General features: G+C 38.8%; 1 long non-coding RNA gene across 1 annotated transcript; it reads left to right on the plus strand.

The window, feature by feature from the left end:
• The first annotated feature begins 2,977 nt into the window (after window positions 1–2,977).
• On the plus strand, window positions 2,978–13,943 carry LOC113963796. Its single transcript, XR_003532957.1, has 3 exons — window positions 2,978–3,058; window positions 7,664–7,816; window positions 13,877–13,943. It is a non-coding gene; the product is annotated as an uncharacterized LOC113963796 (long non-coding RNA).
• The last annotated feature ends 909 nt before the right edge of the window (window positions 13,944–14,852 follow it).

The raw sequence follows: 14,852 nt of genomic DNA on the forward strand, positions 1-14,852 counted from the left end.
CATGAGACTTTCACAAGTTTAAAGCAGGAAAAATATACAGACAAATTCAGTCAGCTAATCTGTCATTCTTACTGTTGTGTTCAAGTGGTACACAGAAAAGTGGAAAAGCGTTTGACCAGATCGAATGGATCAGCTCCAAAAGCAACAAGTCACTGCCGCCTTTCACACCCAGACTCACAGAGCTAAATGTGCTGACCACTGAAGGGCAGCCCAAAAGTGATCAGCCCTTGAAAAAATCCTCTTTCAGTCTGCCATATTTGTCCATGGGGCAAGTCAGCATCTGTTGGATTATCCTGAAAGTAAAACTAAAATCATGGCAATGATTGAGGCATGTTGATGCAGAAACACATGGTTCTTTCCTGAAGGGAAAAAACACACTCCAAACTTATAAAACAAGTAAGCTGCTTCTCTCATGGACTTGCAAAAAGAGGAATAGAGGGGCCAAAAGAAACTTCAGCAGATGTTCAGTGCCATGAAGAGATAGATCGTGAGACAGTTTATTTCTGCTAGAAGAATATACTCTACACTACACAGCAGAATCGCAGTATGCTACTATTCACCATCAAAAGTAATCAGCTAGTCCATCAAAACCCAGCATGGTTCTGTATTTTACTCCTCTTCCCTGAGCTGAGTGTATCCAAAACATTTTCTTTCCTCCCTGACTAAGTTTTGCATAAATAGTCACAAAAGACCTGAGGAAAAATATGAAAAGTTATAGAAACGTTTTAAGCAAATAAAACAGTGAAATGGATGATCCTTGCAGTGAATAGCAGGGAGGTTAGAATGAAGATGGAATGCAAAAATTACTGGAATACAGGCAAACAGAAGGAAATATTTCTGATTAAAAAGTGAAAAGGACTCTGAGTAGCACACATAGTAATAAAACCATTTATAGATTATGTGGTGGTTTGGGCTAGGCCTTCCTTGGTGACCAGTTTGTAACCAAGGAAGGGTCCAGATTTACCCAGTATTCCCTACGATTTTTACGTAAGCCAGACTATAAGAAGAGAGGAGGAGAGGCCTTCGTTCTCTTTTCCTTCCGGCGGCTTGGAGGTGCAGGTTCCCTGCTGTTGAGTCTGCCGTGTTGGGGAGCGAGGCCTGGTTAGGCCTTGCCGACCTTGGGAGACAGAGGTTGCCGGCGATCGTTCCGGAGCGACTTTCGGTTGTCCCAGGAGAGTAGTGAGATATCTTCTTTGCTAACTCTTTTGTTCTTTAGTTACTAGATCTCGGGCTACTGATTGGGATATATATATATATATATTTTTTATTTTAGTTTTGTTCCTTTTACCCTTCCCCTTTCCCTTTCCCTTGTGAAATTGTATATAAGTGTAAATATATTTATATATATCAGTTTGGTTGTCCTCTCTCTCGTTTTCGGGTTTTTCTTAGTTTTTTCTCCCTCTTCTCCCTGAGGTTTTTTTTTTTGTTGGGGGGGGGGACTTCTGGTGGTAAAGTTTGGAGACTTGGCAGGGAGCCAGCTTCAAACCATATCAGATTACTAAGAAAACATTCCCTGACCATCTATCATTTTGTGGGTGCAAAATTTGGAATCTCTGCAGCAAAACCTTAAGGGGGCAGAGTTCAACCTCTTTCTAGTTGAATGCAGTGTCAAAGTACCACATGTTCTTGTCCTAAGTTGCTGGGAAAGCAAGCTTTCTCTCTTCCAAGAGAAAGAATGGTTCATTCATGGTTGGTAAAGCTCTATTTTGAAATCCTATAATTAAAGTAAATAAGTAATAGTTTCTTAGTCTTGTATTTCTGCTCTTCTGGCATTTATTATAGATTTGTATTTGGAGTGAAAAGTGGGGCTTGGGTTGGCATATTTTTAAGATCATTATTTTACACCGTCTTGTCTCTGCAACACATGATAGCTCTGGTCTTCAGTAGTCTTATGTTACTATCACACATATGTTCAGACAGTGATAGAAAATTGCCAGGTTGTGTGTGGGAAAGAGGGTTAAGCCACTCATTACCCTACATAGCAGGAGATAAAATTTATAATCTGGAGTTGCTAAGATCACTAGATGTTCTAAACATAAAGCATAGGTTCCTCCATTTCTCCTAGAGATAATTTGATTTTTACATATATGAGTGGGAATTGTGGGAACTCCATTTGTACATCAAGCATAGGATTTGGTCAGCCAACCTCATCTCCCTTGCTTAACTTTGAGAAATCACCTGTGATTAAGACCTATTTTTACACAGAGATGTGGGAGCCGCTGTTTATGATCTTGCTTTGAAGCAACTCCATTTCCAGCATGAGTTTCTGCCTCAAAGGTGTTGTAGCAATTGCAAGTGCCAGAAGTTTGAGCTGACACAGAAAAAAAATTCATTAAGTAATTTTTTCATTTTTTAATCTGTCATAGATGAGAATAGCAATAATACATTTGCTGAATACTACATAGCTGAGACATTCTTCTCTCAACTGCTTTACTACAAAAAGGTTGAAAGCAAGTTAAAGAAAGAATACATACTAACAGAGAAATGTTTTAATCAGAGATTGCAAAACAAAACAGAATGCCAGATGAACCAGGTCTTGTTTATCTGTAAGGGCCATAGTTATGCCATTAGCTTTTCCTCAGCACAATTTGTTCAGGGCAGTGGGAAGTTTCATGTAAAAAAATCAATGGTTCGATCTGGTCCTGTAAACATCAGATAGTGTAGCCATCTAAAGCATTCTGGCAGACTCAGGACAAGATGGATCAGATTCTTTCTTTGAAATTTGCTCTCTGAAAGTAGAAAAATGACCAGAGGATGGCATATTAAAAAGATCGCAGTCTTAAAAAAAACAGTTGCCTACGATGATTAGAAAAATCAAGTAAATTGTTTACTTTTTCCTAATGCAAAGTGATAGCCACTCCCCAGTGTAATTTGTATCATCCACACCCAAAGAATCATCAAGTAAAACAGCTACTGTGATGTACACAACTTCCACAGCACAGATGTGCTGCCTCCTAGTAACACCCCACCATGGCAGCTCTTTGCAAGCAAATGTCAACCCTCTGGCTTCCTTTACGGGCCCTTCCTAAGGAACTCAGGCAGATCATCATATGAGCAGGTATAGACTGCAGGGTAGAAAAAGAGACCATGGCACTGATTTGAGTGCTTGAGCACTGACTATCCCTCCACTCTTACTGAAAGGTGGAAACCCCTCAAGAAGTCACTGATTGCTCTAGGGGCGTTATGAGAGCTCTGGACATCTCTGTGTGACATCCTCTGATACCAGTAACAAGGTGCAGGAAGTGTTAAGTCTCAGTTAAACTCACATTTAGGTGGAAAAGAGGGTGATGACCCTAGCTCTAGTGTGATTGGCTTATCAAATCTTCTAAGAGATAAATCCTTTTAAAACTGTGATCCTTCCCCTATAGCCTGTAGATGATAAGTGGTCCTCTGCCTGTGACATCCTCATTGTCTAAGATGTTCTATATAGTTCCTTCAAATTTATTTATATAGAGGTAATGGATTACAACTCTGTAGCCACTCTCCCCCTTCTATTTCTATTTATTTTCTAAACATGTAATAAAGTACATTTCCAATTTAATTAAGAAAAAAAAGGGAAGGAAAAAATTATTGTTGCTCAAACTGCATAGCACATTACTGCATTATTTATGTGCTCACAGCAAACTGCAGATTCATTTATAAATGGCACACACAGTGGCATTTTTCTGATAATACAAAACTTCAGGATGTGACTCACAATTAAGTCATGGCTCATAGACATAAGAGAAATGCTTAAATGCCTTCTCTGGTGCTCAGAAATGTGCTACAGTCATGGTGCTCAGTGCACCAACAATGTCATATAGTTTGCAGCCAAACAGGAGGACTGTAGAGTGCCTGAAACAGCAGCTGTACTCTCTTCTCACTCTGGGCAATGGAAGAGGAATCTTCCAAAATAGCATTGCCCTCCAGGCTACTGTATCCAGAGGTCAATCCAAAATCATGAACTTAGGGCCATTACATCTTTTATTTTGGCCATGTCAGTCACTTACTTGAATACTCCGTGAAGATATTGCCCAAAATCAGTTGTGACTCAAAGCCATATATGGTTTAGATGTCCATGGGAATTCTGTGTAGGGGATGAACAAGTAAGAAGAGTGAGATTTGACCCTTTATGGGGTAAAAGAGTGAAGCAGAGATGAGTCAGCCTGTAAGGAACTGATACAACTCTGCATTCAAGGTCACCATAATGAAATTACAGTGTACATTTGAAAGTAATCAGAAGGCCACTCCAATGTTCATTTGGCACAAGACGCTCTCTTATCAAAAGAATCAAATTTTGAGAGCCCTAAATAGACTTCTCACATTTCTGTGCAGCTCCAGTTTAATCCTCTAAATTGGTCATGCTTGCCCTAAAATGGCAAATGTAATCAAATAAATTAAGATTATTCTCTAATGTAATTTACCAAAAACCAAGTTCCATGACAGCTTCTGCACTACAAGAGTATCAACTACACATAGTATCTTCTGAACCTGCATGTGACTTTGAATTACTGTCTTGACATTAAAAATGGGAAAAGGAAATTCATACTGATTTGTAAATTAAATATGAAATAGCACAAAAAAATATAATGCCTGCCTATCTATGGAATACTTTTACTAGACAATATTAATATAAATGTAAGTGTATAGAGGCAGAAAATAGACAAGAGGCTGGGAATTTTTTTTACAAAGAGGCAATTTAGTACTAAGTAACTTCAACCTGCTAAATTTCTTTATTTGCCATGGTGCAAACATAGGAATTGTCATACCACTGAAAACTACAGGCCCATTTAGCACACAGCTGCAGATTAAGCTGTTTAGATGTACTTTCCAACCAGCTGCTGACATGCTGTATCCTATCAAGGCACCATCCATGGCAGAAGACTACACGCACACAACAGATTCAACACAAGTAGTTGAACTTATTGCTTTTTCCTTCACATCCAGCCTAAACAATTTCTCAGGTTATCTGAAGGCAGCATTATGGACAGTATAATCCACTTACACAATACCCTGATATGATAAAAATGAAATGTTCTCTGTAGCAGTGGACTAAGAAACTGCTCTGGCTTTCTACCCTGCACCTTGGTACCACCAATGTAGGTATGGAGCATCAATATCTACATCCAAGCTCCTCTCCTTTCACAGTCAGTGGAAAGAAACAAAAGCTCAGGACTCATCTCTTCTTAGAGACATCTCCTCAGGCTTTTCTCAGAGGTGAGCAGTGTCCAGCAAGAGACTGGACTAGCTGACTTCCAGAAGTCCCTTTCCACCCATTTTTTTCTATAACTGTGTAAAACCCAAGTGTCTATTTCTCACCACAAAAGTATTTTGTTCCAGGAATACATGGTGAACTACTGCAACTCCACAGCCAACACTAACGAAAAATGTGATGTCCTGCTAAGAAAATTAGACAAAACCTTTTTTTGCTGCTAGTAGGAGGCAGTATATCACAAGCCATTACATTTTCCACAGTAGTGAAGCACTGAATTGCTCCATCTATCATGGGACATCACACACAAGAATACCTAGTCCTACAGAAGGCTTTCCATGTTGTGGAAACACTCTTCTAGACTGGACATTTAATGGGGAGCCGGGTGAAAGAGAGGAGCACAGAAGTTACATGCACATGCCGGTTATTTTTCTAAACATCCCATATTGTACTTTCTTCAGAAGGACAGGTCTTTCCTGCATAGGAGCTGTAATAATTAAGCCTGTAGATCTGAACTAGAACTGCATAAGGTAAATATCTGCCTGATTTGATCTTCTGAAATCTAAAATACATTATTAATCTCATTTAGACCTTAATTATATAGGTCTGAGTCATCTTCAGCTCCTTATGCTTTACATAACAAGAGAGAGGCACAAAGAAATGGTGGCTTTACTTGCTGTTGTGGTTTAACCCCAGTCAGCAGCTCAGCCCACATCTCTGCTGTGGGTTGGATAAGAGAATCAGAAGAGCAAAAAAAGAGAAAACTCATGAATTGTGATAAAGATAGTTTAGAAGGGAGCCTTCCCTGAAGATTTTGTGTCTTCCTTGGGTAGTGAAGAGATGAAGAAAAAGCTATACATCTAAAATGAGTACAAAGGAACACCAGTTGATGACTCTGAAGGTGTCCTGCACACATTAACTGACCTATCAGGTATAGTCACTCTGAAAGCAAGTGCCTTCATTGCGAAACCTGTAACAGAAAAGACAAATTCCCTCTTCAAATTAATTTGAATTTAGTCATGTTTGACTTATGTTTTAGGTAGTATTCTGCATGCAGATGTGAAAAGAATAAGATTACTGTTACTTAAGACTAGGTATCTGCATGTTTAAGCCTCAGCTTAGCATTGCTTATTATGTCGTTCCCTGGAATATGCTTATATAAAGAAATGGATTGGGTTTTTTTGTTTGTTTGGTTTGGGGTTTTTTTTTGAGTAATGCTGCTTTGACTTTCCAGTTTGGCACTTTATTTCAGAAAAATGACACTTCACTTTCACTGATCTCTTTTTGTAAGGATGCCAATAAAACAAACAGACAAACAAATGTGCATTACATCTCAAATGCAAACACATTTTACCCCTGTGACTTTCTTGTCTGGAGATAGAAAGTCCTGGGGGAAACCTAATAGCAATCTTCCAATAGTTAAGGGAAGACAACTGAGAGAGAGCCAGGTCTTTTAATGAGGGAATGTGGAAAAACAACAGACAGTAGTCACAAACAGAAATAGGGAAGGATCCAGCTGGATATAAGGGAAAAAACCTAAAAAACTACAATGACATTTCAAGCTTTCAGTCACTACAGAATACCATGTTTGAATGCCCTAATGACAAAGAGGTCTTGAAATTCTCATACAGGTAGAGGTGTTTTCTGGCTGACCAATAGTTGAAAACCATGTATTCTCTTTCTCCATTGATGGATCTTCTCTTAGGAAGGTTCAAAACATATCACAAGAATTTATTATTATATTTAGAAATGTGTGATGACTTTTTTCTGCTAAGAAGAAGAAGAAGAAGAAAACTATTGTTTCCACAATACAATTACTCTTCCTTTAAAGGGAAAATCCCATATAAAATAAAGCCTGCTCTGGAACCCAGTTAACTTGATGACAAAAATGCCTTCACTCCATGAGTAAATGCCTACGGCAGTACAGCAGACTTTCTGCTATTTTTATTGATTTTGGGCTTTGCTGTGCACTGTCTAGCTTGCACACAGAGGCAGCATTTCACTTTATCTTTTCTCTGTGCTAATCTAGTGGAAGCCATTGTACAAATTAGAACTGAGCTCCTTAAGATTAAGATTCATAGTTATGGGCTTTGTCAGTGTCTTTAAGTAATTTAATAATGCAGTGTATCTGTTGGATTGAATGGACAGTGTTCAGATAAGTTCAGCTTTTGAAGATAGACGAGACTAATTTCTCCAGTGAAGACCACATGTTGCACAGAAAAAAGGAAAGAAAAAAAGGAAAGAAAAGAGAAGGGGAAAAAAAATTCATAAATGATTCAGAAGTCAAAAATTTGAGAAGAGATGTGAGAGGGCATTACCATGAGGGAAGTTTATTTTCCATTCCATTCCTTTAAAAAATCCTAGTAATTGAAAGATATATTTCCTTTTCTTCTTTTTTTTCCTAATCTATCTCTTCCACTTACCTGAAAGCACATAATATTTCTTTTGTGTTCCTTTACTGGCAGCAAAGAGCAAAGGAGGACAAATGGAGCACTCAGCACTATCCCCCAGCATAGTTCATAGGAAGTTTTGTTACACCAAGACTGGCCCAAGAGAAGAGTCATAACTTGGAGGCCCAGCATTCCAATAGTAGTATTTTGACCTTTCCCATCTTCCACACCTTTGGTAAGAGATAGTACAGAAAAAATTGTCAAAGGTCTATAGGAAGATGCCTTCTCACATGCCTTCTCACGTGCATGACCGACTCCTTGTTAATCAAGATTCTGATTTTCTTATAACAACCCCACCAGTTCAGAAAATTAAACACTCTAAAAAATCCTGATACTAACACAGTTATTATGAGCACTGCAAAGAAAACATTTAAGTCAAAATAGGGGTTTAAAACAAAACTAATCATAGCTTGTGGGAAAAGGCATTGTAAATGCATTAGCAACCATTTAACCACTCACTAATTTCAGTGTGTTCAAATGGCTGCTGCATTTAAAGCTGTCGAAAGTTTTCATTGATTAGGCTGCTTATCCACAGTTATCTGAAGTATTTTGTACAGTCACAAAGAAGTAAAACAAATGACACTGTGTTAGACAACCGGTTCCTTGCATTTCTGGGGCCAGGTGGTGAAGTTTCCAAATATTTTATACTTGTGTTTTGTTTCACACACTCCACTGAACAACCATGCCTGTGACTCTCCAACCAGGAAGCCAGAAAAGTGCATGGCCAAGAGTGTGGGAATTTTCTGTCTTTCACCTTGGTGCCTCTAGTTTTTTGCTTTATAAATAAAACATAATATTGTCACCGTTTTTTTCTGGAACATTTTAAATATTATGAGCCTCATCTACAGGCAACTAATTCTACAGACCACATATTCTACTCTGGCTTCATTGAGGTCAATAGCAAAGTGCCTGTCTATTTCCAAAAGGGCAGATTTTTCTCTCATTGACTTGAACAACAGATCAGGCCCTGTTGCTAAGCCAGAATTTAACAATTATTATTATTTTAAACTCTATAAGTATTTACTTGAAGCACAAAACCACTTGTCATGTCAATCCTACCTCATCAGTGGATAAGCACAGGCCTAACACCTATGGCTGTTGGCAGAGTCTGGTCCAGTATTTCAGGTGGGTCTGTTCACAAGCTGCAGGTGAGTGTTTGGGCAGCATACCTGTCACACATTCCAGAGTAGATGTAATAGACAGCAGACAGTGCTTTCTTGAACTGACATCTTAAAGTTGCAAGCATTCAGTTGCTGCTTAAACACTCAGAAAACAGCTCTTCTCGAAAGTTTTGCCAATTTTTTATTATCTTTTTAGACTATATTTCAGCACCAGCACATGGCAAAATTCTTGCAGCAATTAAAAGGATCTTGGATGATCATGGAATAGGTATAACTATAACTATATTCTTGTATGTCCACTGAGGCTCCACAAAGTTCTGTGTCATGTCACACAACTTCATTTTAGACAAGTGAAAGTACACCATTCTGATTTTAACAATATATGGCATTTATTGACTTATCATAAATGAAGATGAGTTTGTCCCTGTCAGGCTAGAACAAATATAAAGAATGACATTGCTCACCATTTATCACCATGAGAAATGTTATAGATGATATAAACTATTTTCATAATGATTCATTGTGCTAATTTAATTATTAATTATTCCCACTTCCTTTTACAGGAACAAAATACCAGCTTTCTGGCAATGAGTAGAGAAATAATAAATTGTGGCAATAATTTGAATAAGAACACACTAAAATCTTGGCCAGCATTTCTAAGCCCAGATATCTACAAGTGGATAAAGTCATATCTGACACCTCTGCAGAGGTACAGGAAGAACCTGCACTTCCTCTTTACTCCATTGGCTTTTGGTAAAAAATCAGCATGCCTGAAAATTAGGCCTTTTTGTATGCAAGTATCATCTCAGATATAAGTGACTGATTTTAGGAATATGATTATAGCATATTTCTTCTCCTCTCACTGGAAGACAAGTTCCTGTCTGGACAATACCAAGGTTTCTGTAGCATCTTTAGGCCTAGTCTTCAGAGTCTTGGGTAACATATTGGTTGTTTATCCTTTGGAGATAGGCTAGAAATGCCACAATTCTTCAGACTGGAACACGTATCTCTGGGAGGAGGGTGGTCAGATGGGATAAAAAGTCATGAAAAACATGGAAAAATAAATAGAAAATACTTATTTCCTATTTCTTTTAACAAAAGAACTATGACATGTTCATTAAATGTTCAAACATGAGGTTTCAAACGAAGACATTGGTTACAATGAAATTGGTTGTTTAATCTGGAGAAGAGGAAGCTCAGGGGGAGACCTCATCACTCTCTACAAGCACCTGAAAGGAGGTTGTAGCCAGGTGGGCATCAGTCTCTTCTCCCAGGCAGCTATCAGTAAGACAAGAGGGCATGGTCTTAAGCTGTGCCAGGGGAGGTTTAGGTTAGATACTAGGAAGAAATTCTTTACAGAGAGGGTAATCAGGCATTGGAATGGGTTGCCCAGGGAAGTGATAGATTCTCCATCCCTGGAGGTTTTTGAGATGAGACTGGATGTGGCACTTAGTGCCATGGTCTAGTAACCGCGTAGTTACCGGTATTGGATCAAGGGTTGGACTTGATGATCTCAGAGGTCCTTTCCAACCCGGCTGATTCTATGATTCTATGAATTTGGCACAGTACATAAATGTATTTTGACTGCCAAATAAAATTAAGTAGGAGCAAAACCAGTTGAACTAGTTGAAGAAATTTTAATCCACTGGGAGATTTTAAATACCAACAGCCTTCAGACCAAGAAATCCCACTATGACCTGTGCTCAGAATGTGAAAGATCATACTACAAGAGTTATAGAATCATAGAATAGTATCATATTCTGAGTTGGAAGGGACCTACAAGGATCATTGAAGTTCAACTCCTGGCCCTGCACAGGACAACCCCAAGAACCACACCATGTGCCTGAGAGTGTTGTCCAAACACTTCTTGGATTCTGTCAGGTTTCATGTTGTGAGCGCTTCCTTGGGAAGCCTGTTCCAGTGTCTGACCACTCTCTGCGTGACAAGCCATTTCCTAACATCCAACCTAAACCTCCCCTGACACAAATTCAGGCCATTCTCTCAGGTCCTGTCACTGGTCACCACAGAAAAGAGATCAGTGCCTGCCCCTCCTCTTCCCCTGACAAGGAAGTTGTACCTGCAATGAGGTCTCCTCTTCCCCAGGCTGAACAGACCAAGTGCCCTCAGCCGCTCCTCATACAGCTTTCCCTCAAGGCCCTTCACTATCTACCTTGCCCTCCTTTGGATAATCCCTAATAGCTTCATATCTTGCCTATATCGTGGTGCCCCAAACTGCACACAATATTCCATATGCTGTGCCTGATGACCCCCAGGACAGGGCTGGCCCTCCTGGCTGCCAGGGCACTGCTGACTTATATTCAACTTGCCATTGACAAAGAAAGCTTGCTGGTTCCCATCACATTTTCCTAAGAATTTCTAACTGGATATAATGGTGGAGATTTAATCATAGATATTTAGTCTGACCCAATTATTTTACTCCATCTTGAGATCAAGGACTAAAAAAAGGAAAAATGGCTAAACAAATGAAAGTGCAGGCAGTTGCAGCCTTCAGTGCTCATTGACCTCCTCATGGCCCTGAACTTTATCCTGATTTGTATGCAAAAATTTTTCATCTGAAATTTTGCAAAATGTTCCAAAATGAAATGCAATTACTTTAAAAGGATCAATAATGTTGTAAGACACCTCGCCTAAAATAAATTCTTTTTTGGAGGGAAAGAGATTTGGAATAAGCTTGCGCGTGTGTTCAGAAAATATTAAAGACGTCCCTGAATCAGATTAAGTGCTAGCTCTTTGGGGCCTAATATCTTGGCATGCTGCCAGATAGCAATCTTAGTGATTGAGTCATTTCGTATAGGGAGATGTTCCTCAGATAATGCCCAAGTGAGTCATGAGATCTAATTCCATTAAAAAGAGTCATGAGGCCCACAATATTAATTAAATTTGTGCTACTAAGCAGAGGAATGCTTAATGGAAGAGGACAAGAATAATTCATTTGGAGTCCCTTCCAATGGAACCAGAATAGAAGGAGCATTGCCCATACCTGAAATATAAATTTGTCTCTATGTGGTCTTCCAGTTATGAGCTCCATAAGTGCTGGAACAGTTACAATACCATTAGTGAGATTAGAAACATGGGGTGTGGGGTATGGAAGATGCTAGAAGGGATGGTCTGGTGCTTCCCAGAGATTGCTATCTGCCTCTCTCTCTATAAGTTAAATTCTCTTAGATACGTTCACACGACAAGATAAAACAATTTAATGACTGCTAAGTCTAGATAAACACAGACTCAGGCAGCACTTCCATTATTCAGACAGTCAGAATCCATGTTTCCTGTACTAATCAAAGAGTGGCCTTGTTTTCTCTGTCAGCTGGGTGTAACAGAGATGGAGTTTTACTCACACAACATAAGGACAGAATTGTATTCTACAGCCTGCAGCCTTTCTAAAAATGCAATTTTTGGAAGAGCTGACTCACACTTTCATGGTTTCTTTAATACTTTGACTAAACAGGTATTCAGAGATTGGCACCTGTTGAAGTCAAAATAAAGATACATTTTCAAATACTTTTGCTAGCTTTTCTGCTGTGGCCCGATAAGGAGGATTATTAATCTGCTTATTTTTTAATAATCAAATCTTTATTCTGGGGTTCTTGAGTTTAATGTATGATGGGCAAATTTCATTCTGCACCCTTCCTTTTTCCTTTCATTTGTGAGTACCCCAAAGGAAGCAAAAAAATTCCACCAACACAGTATACACTTACACCACATATAATACAGACACATATAGGATATACCACAGTAACCCACTTGACTTGCAGCCAGTCAAACCACCTGTCACATATGGCAGAAGCTCTGCTCCATCTGCACCAGCAAGCAGCACAGCACTGCACCAAGACTGTAGAGAGGTTGCTTTGGGCTGCTGTGGCTCAAGGACCCAGAAGCCCAGGAGCAGCCAGAGCTCACTGAGTGTGCTCCTGCAGCACAGCTTCCGGTGACATTCCAGCAAAAGGACTGCAGCATTCGTAGATCCCTTGAAAAGTAGTGGCCTGAGGGACAAATCTTCAGTTAGCACTTCCATCAGTTGTGAAGGGAATATTTTAGTCCCTAAACTCCTCAATTACAATGTTTGACATAATTTCTTCACTGCTTCTTTCTGTAACTAATTAAAAATATCCATCATTAAAATCTGATAAAACATTCAATTACTACTTCATACATTGTCTTGACTGAAAAGGTGGTTTAATGCCTTGACATAACTAAATTGGTTGTAAGTTCCAGACTGCTGAAGCAAGCTTCCTATAACAAGATGATATGTCTTCAAGTCATTTTTGTCTTGGCAGTTGCAGACAATGATTTCATCAAGTCTAACACAAAAATGCCCTATTTGCTTCTCAAACAAATCCTAATCTTGTAATCCAGGGGGGAAAATGAAGCATGAAAAGGTAGCACTTCAATCAATGAATTTAAAAAAGCTCCAACATACAGTCTTTATTTTGGTTCAAACCAATTACATTGTAAAAAAACCACAGAAAATAATGACAGAGATTGTTACTTAAGTCATTGATGTCTGGTGAAAAATCATCTTTAGTAATTTTAGTTTCTTCAAATTGAATTTAACTTTTACATACCACTCTGGAAAATATGCAGAGATTCATATTTTATTTTCTTTGTGCCTCTTGATATTGAGAAGACAACTGCACTGAGACACAGGCTCAACATAAAACTGAATAGTAATCCAAACTACTGATGTAAGCAGGTCTCTCCATTTATTACTTGATCACTTGGTGCTTATTTGTACAGTTGACTTCAACCTAACAAGGATAAAAATAAAAAAAGAATATATTTGCCTAAGGATGCCCAAATGTATCAGTTACCTCATGCAATTAATTACAATTGTTTGAAAAAATACTTACTGAACCAGTTAGGGACATTTACACACTATTTTATTTCTCAAATTGTTGGACTAGATCTTCAGTTCTATCTTTTCAGATAGATATTCTAGTGGCACAGAAGGTCAGAAAGCCCCTTTTGCACAAGAAAACAAACTAAATACAATCTAAAAACCTTAAGAACAATCCACCAATTCCACCCTCACTTGGGTTATTCACTGTACTCCTGCCTAAAGCTCTGTTGCACTTTTACTATGACCTTTGCAGGACATCAGAGCAGTGACCTGCCACAAACACAGCCACAATGTGCTTAAAGAAACAAGGTAGAGGCAGCAGCTGAAAATCTGGGCAAGCATCCTACAAAAATACCATCCTGAAGCTGCAGTGCTATTTTGTTCTCTCCTCCAACACGGTTCTTGCTGAACAGTAAATCATGCTAATGAATTCATAAGATAAATGGTCATTGGTCAGTCAAAGCACAACTCAATCCTTCTTGGCAATTCACAGGAAAAAAGTAACAAGAATCAAAGGGCTTAAAGATTAATAAAAATAAAAAAAATAATTAAAAATCTTGTAAGAGAAATCCCTCTAAACAACCTACACTTTGGTCTGCTCCAGCAAATTCATTTTTAAATATAAACCACCCTGTGAAATATTTTCATTGTCTCCTCACAGTCCCTTTCTGAATTTGTGCCAGCAGGGCTATTAGCAGTGATTGAAGGTGAGACAGACAAGACAAAATTCTCCAGAGAACAAGGCAAGAGACACCTTTCTGCCCTCAACCCATCAACTATAATGAATGATAGGCACAGTGCATGACAGGGACTGAAATAGGAGACTGTGACAAAGATAGGCTTAGGAGTGCTTCAGAATAATTCATTCAGTTGCATTTGGCAGCAACAGACCATAATATTTTTTGTGTAGCAACACTGTCAATGCAAAAAAATAAAACACAGAATCGCATTTGCATGCTGATTCTATTACAGTCAGAAAGAAAGGAGTGGTGAGTTAATCAAATGTTTAAGTTATATTCTCCCTCCTGTTTCCTGTTGCCCATAAGCACATAGAGCAGTATGAGACAGATGCATGGGGCTGAGCAGGGAGTAAGGCCTAATTCACAATGTATTGATTACAGCTGCTTCTCCTCTCTCCCTCAAGTGATGGTCCATGCTAGAAAAACCCACTGCTTTATTCATCAGCTGTGTTTGGAGTCTCTTTGCTGAAAGAAGAGTTGGAAACATGG

The sequence above is a fragment of the Neopelma chrysocephalum genome, unplaced genomic scaffold, assembly GCF_003984885.1.
Source record: "Neopelma chrysocephalum unplaced genomic scaffold, ASM398488v2 Primary Assembly neopelma1_25, whole genome shotgun sequence".
Classification (NCBI taxonomy): domain Eukaryota; kingdom Metazoa; phylum Chordata; class Aves; order Passeriformes; family Pipridae; genus Neopelma; species Neopelma chrysocephalum.